The sequence below is a fragment of the Lytechinus variegatus genome, chromosome 1 (genome assembly GCF_018143015.1).
Source record: "Lytechinus variegatus isolate NC3 chromosome 1, Lvar_3.0, whole genome shotgun sequence".
NCBI classification, from domain to species: Eukaryota; Metazoa; Echinodermata; class Echinoidea; order Temnopleuroida; family Toxopneustidae; genus Lytechinus; species Lytechinus variegatus.
Genome location: NC_054740.1, coordinates 62,677,313 through 62,683,312, shown reverse-complemented (window position 1 = coordinate 62,683,312; position 6,000 = coordinate 62,677,313).

Below are 6,000 nucleotides of genomic sequence, written 5' to 3'. Positions count from 1 at the left end.
GTTATGACATTTTAAAGTTTCGCTTATTTTTAACAAAACAGTGATATGAACGAGCCAGTTACATGCAAATGAGAGAGATGATGATGTCACTCACTCACTATTTCTTTTGTTTTTTATTGTTTGAAATATGAAATATTTTTATTTTCTCGTCATTGTCATGTGAAATGAAGTTTCATTCCTCCCTGAACACATGGAATTCCATTATTTTAACATTTTGTGCATCAGGCAAGGAGGTCCTAATCATTAAATTCGTAAAAATTGAAATATTGTATAATTCAAACAATAAAAAACAAAAGAAATAGTGAGTGAGTGACATCATCGACTCTCTCATTTGGATGTAACTGGCTCGTTCATATAACTATTTTGTTAAAAATAAGCGAAACTTTGAAATGTCATAACTTTCTTATAGTCTGGTCTGTTAGCGTCAAAAATGCCCTACTTGTGGACACGGTGGACAAAAGCATGACTTTTTCTCCAGACCTTTGTTTATGTATAAGAATTAAGAATGGGGTATGCTCCAAAAAATCTGGCTGCAGGAACAGTGAAAAAATGGGTGAAAATGTCAGAATTTATGAGTTCAGATTTGTCTGATATATAGACTAGCGCTAGTGCAAAACTCAATAGCAGTGCATTATTTTACATTGGTTTAGTTCTTGAATTCAGACCCTTTTTGAACAGATCTTCTGTTTGTCCTCGCATCTCAATGCACCAAATATCTGAATGAAGATGCTAACCAAGCCGAAGGGTGACGGTGGAGGGGTTGAATGTTGGTGTGTATGTACATATTTTGGTCTTGGGGGAAAAATGTGCAAAGACACATTTTTTGCACGTGTTGGAAATTGTGTTGCCATGGTAACAGTGAATTATTGCAAAAAATAAGGTAAAAAACTTGCAGTTAGAACCACTTCCTCTGTTTTTAACTGATTCTCATGAAATTTGGCACACACATTGGTCTTGAGGTGAAGATGTCTAAGACACACTTTTGTGTGTCTTTCAGAAATCTTGTTGCCATGGTAACAACATATTATATGGTGAAAATTGGGGAAAAAACTTACAATTCAAACTGCTTCATCAGTTTTCAATCAATTCTTATGAAATTTGGCACACACATTGGTATTGAAGTAAAGATGTACAAGGCACTTTTTGTGTGTGTTTCCAAAATTGTGTTGCCATGGGAACAACATGGCAAAATTTAGGTAAAAACCTTGCAATTTGAACTACTTCATCAGTTTTTTGTTGTTGTTGTTGTTTTGAACCAATTCTCATGAAATAATTATGGCTCACACATTGGCCTTGAGGTAAAGATGTGCAAGAACCTTTTGTCAGAGAGTGCATTGCCTTGGTAACCACATTTAGCCAGAAATATGGGGAAAACTCATTGTGGATCAGTCTACTTCTCAGTTTTCAGCCTTTGCTCATAAAAGTTGACACAAATATTCATTTTGGGTAAAGATTCATAAAGGGAATCAAGCCTTGGTCATAATGTTGTGTGCATGGAAAAGGAGAAAAATAAGAATGGTGAAAGTTTTAAAGAAATCGGACAAGCAAAATAAAGTTATGGCTGCTTTAAAATTAAGATCCCTAAGGCTACTAGTATGTAGAATTCAAATTGGCAACTGGGTAAGTAAATTATGACAAGGGGTGAGGCCGCAAGGACAACTTTCCCATAAGACCAGTTATCAGGATTTTTGGTTTTCTCCTAAATCCCTATTCCATTGGGGCCGTAATATAAACCCGGTAGTATGTTTTATGTCCTCATGAAAGAAAGATATAATTTGAAGTTAAACTTTTGAAAAAAAGAAATTTTAGCTAATTAATTATTCCAGTACATGGAAGAGTGGTCCTTGCCTTCTTACATCACTATGACATCACATATGCGGTCAATTTGAAGTCTTCATGGGTATAGTGATTACCAATGTTTATAACTTTAATATGTTCACAACTTTGTTATGGTTTGTCCGATATTGTTCAAACTTTGACCTATAAACTTGTCTGATTTTTCATTTTCCTCTAAAAACAAGTGTTATTTGGGTTTGATTCCCCTTTATAACGTCATATAATAGCGCAGGGTATTAATCACCTTCAATAATATTTATAGGCTTTTTTGGGGGGGGGGCGGAGAAGGTCCTTAAAAACTGACAACATAAAAATATAGAAGGTTAAAGGCCATGACCATGAGGAACTTAAACACTCTTAAAAAACACCCCTTACATTTTTTATTTTGGGGGGCTTTAGAAAATTGCCACATAAAGATTAAAATGAAATTACAACGACTAGGAACTTCAGCATATTAATTTAAAGCCTCAAACATTCTGCTTTGAAAAAAAAATGTTTCCGGTGTCCAATTAATCAATGTTTTATTTGAAGCATGAAGCAGGGGCTGTCACAGAAATATACTGAAAAAAATAAATGAAAGAAAATATAAGGCTAAAATCTATTGTGCACATAGGTATATTTTTGATATGGTATGTTACCGAGTCATGGATTTGCAAGTGAATTTCTAAAACAAGTGCAGAGATTTTTGTATATATTTATATTTCTATAATTAGTTGCATGATTAAAGGTACACTTTAAAATATGTCAGAAAAAATATACTTAGAGAGAGACAGGAAACAGAAGGAGATGGCATGGTGAAGCTCAAAATCAAGAGTGATGTGAAAGTTAAAAAGAAAGAGTAGGAACGGAATATGAATATGAATAAAAGACTGAGTAGGAGAATATAAATAAACAATGGTTAATTGGGTACTGTAAACAATTTTTTTATCAAATCAGAATGCATTAAACTTCAAATGAATGGTCTGAAGTGCAAAGGACTCTTCTTACCTTTGAAGGGGGGCATTTTCTACTAAAAATTATGTCAGCCCCCTATTTTTTTCGGGGGGTTAAGTTCCTAGTCATAATCCTTTAACTGTAATTTTTATGAGGTCATTTTCTAAAGACCCCACCCCCCAAAAAAAGAGTAATGTCTAGCTTTAAAAATGCATTGACCCCTGAGGGACAAAGGTGTAGACTGGTTTGAGCATGGGGAAGTAGAACTAAAAGTGGTATGGGGAGGGGTGCACATCTTGGGGAGGTGGAACTAAGGTTTGGAAAATCAGCTGTTGAAAGTAGAAGGGGTACACATTTTGTTTTGCTTGCCAGTGTTGGAACTCCTCTGCTTCAGCGGAAGGTTTCATATTCACCCAGTGTACCTCCAGCCTATATGCCCTTAAGGGGATGCATTTTTTAAGAGTGTTTATCATTTTTATGTTTCTAATGGCCACTGCCTTTAACCTTCTTTGATGTCAGATTTAAAGGACTAATCCTGCCCCTTCCCCCCAAACCCAGAAATATTAATGAAGCCCCCCACATTTTAATGCAGAGAAGACATTTAGAATTTAATATGAATCTTTACCCTAAGATGAATATTTCTTCCAATTTTTATGAGCACTGACTAAAAACAGGGGAAGAAGTTTGATCCACAATAAGTTTTCCTACATTTCTGGCTATCATTATGTGGCTACCCTGGTAATGCACTCTCTGCCAAATGCAAAAGAAAAAAAGGTTCTTGCACATCTTTACCCTAAGGCCAATGTGTGAACCAAATTTCACGAGAATTGGTTCAAAACTGATGAAGTAGTTCAAATTGCAAGTTTTTTACCTAAATTTGCCATATGATATTTTGTTACCATGACAACACAGTTTCTGAAACACACACAAAAAGTGCCTAGTACATCTTTACTTCAATACCAATGTGTGTGCCAAATTTTATGAGAATTGATTGAAAACTGATGAAGCAGTTTGAATTGTAAGTTTTTCCCCAATTTTCACCATATAATATGTTGTTACCATGGCAACAAGATTTCTGAAAGACACACAAAAGTGTGTCTTAGACATCTTCACCTCAAGACCAGTGACAGTGTGTATGCCAAATTTCATGAGAATCGGTTAAAAACAGAGGAAGTGGTTCTAACTGCAAGATTTTTACCTTATTTTTTGCAATAATACACTGTTACCATGGCAACACAATTTCCAACACATGCAAAAATGTGTCTTGCACACCTTCCCCCAAGACCAAAATATGTACATACACACCAACATTCAACCCCCTCCACCGTCACCCTTCGGCTTGGTTAGCATCTTCATTCAGATATTTGGTGCATTGAGATGCGAGGACAAACAGAAGATCTGTTCAAAAAGGGTCTGAATTCAAGAACTAATCCAATGTAAAATAATGCACTGCTATTGAGTTTTGCACTAGCGCTAGTCTATATATCAGACAAATCTGAACTCGTAAATTCTGACATTTTCACCCATTTTTTCACTGTTCCTGCAGCCAGATTTTTTGGAGCATACCCCATTCTTAATTCTTATACATAAACAAAGGTCTGGAGAAAAAATCACGCTTTTGTCCACCGTGTCCACATAATTTCGCTAACTGACCAGACTATTATATTAAATCCGATTTTGATGAAATCTTCAGCATTGTGCTTGTCTGATTTTTTCTCTATTGATTCAAATCAACATTTCTCTGAGGTGGACTTGACCTTTAATATATAAGTAATGTGAAATTACGTCACTTTCTTCATCCAAATGGCGAGTATGAGTACACGCGAGAAAGTTTGGATCCAGTGTTTGGATTCTGCTGCCGATAACTCGGCATTCCTAGTGGCAAATTCTGAGACCTTCAAGAATCTGCCATTCGTAGAGTTATTGACGACGGGAAGGATATGTTGCTTTACCAACAGGATATGGAAAAAGCCAGGCAATCCCTATGTGTCACGGTTATCTTCGCGATCACGGTTTTTATGATGTAGATGTCTCAAGTCGTTTGCACACGACCAGCAATGCAGGTACCAGTCCCAGTACCACAACATGTCAAACGACGAGATCATGGGGAAATACGAATTAAAAATCGTTAATTTGACGTCAGGTCTCTCAAAACACATTTTATCTAAATTTTGATATATAACGGTTGTCTAAAAAGATAAAAACACTGTTTTTGTAGAATTGGCCTGTCTACGGAAATCAGGTTTAACTTAGACCAAAGTTAAATCAGGTTTAACTTAGACCAAGGTCTAACTCTGTACTAAAATTATGGGGAGCCAAAAAAATTGTATATTTCTAATGTCTACTATCTTGTTCCTTTTGTTTTTTTAAATGAACAAACATACTTCAAATATAATTCCTAGAAAATTATGAATAATATGGGTGTCATACGAGTTAAGGAATTGAATGTGTACTGATAGGGATTTGTGCCCGAATTGACTCTCTATAGTTAAACCACCACTGTAAACCCGACTTCAGAATACGGGCCATTAAGTTTATGTATCCCTATCTCCTGATTTTGTTTACCCCCATTATAATGGACGAGCGGATTTTTTTTTCTTTGCGACTTCTTATATCTGATTGGTCGAACGTAACTTCGGTATTCCGTACTTGGCGCGGTTGTTAAATTATCCATAAATCCGCCATTTTGAATAAACATGAATATTGATTAGCAGACGGGAGTGTGTACAAGGGGTGACACGGTAGTCTTTGCCACATCAGACGTATCGCTTGCGTTCAGCATATTAAAAACAGCAAAGCAATAACTGCAGCCTCCGCCTAGATTATAGGCTAGAGCAAAGCGGGCCTTTTTTTGCCCCCCCCCCCCCCCATACTAGTGATGATCTTGGTACAGAATGGTAGAATGGTACAGATCTTGCTTTAGCATCGATCAGAAATCAATTCTCGATGAATAAAGTTTTGAATCAAGAGTAACTGCAGGAGGCTTGAATATTTAAGTGATATCGAACTCAAGGTAACCTTGCTTATCTTTATATACTCACACACACGCGCGCGCCCCCACACACCAGCCCTGGTCCAGCGGTTAAGAGCATTGGACTCATAATCGCAAGGTTGTGAGTTCGAATCCCTACTCTACCTTTGTCTCCACTTTGATATAACGGCCCGAGATTAAAGTCTAGGTCACACCGCCCGAGCGTTGTTGGAGCGGTCGTGGAGCGGAGAGAAAAAATA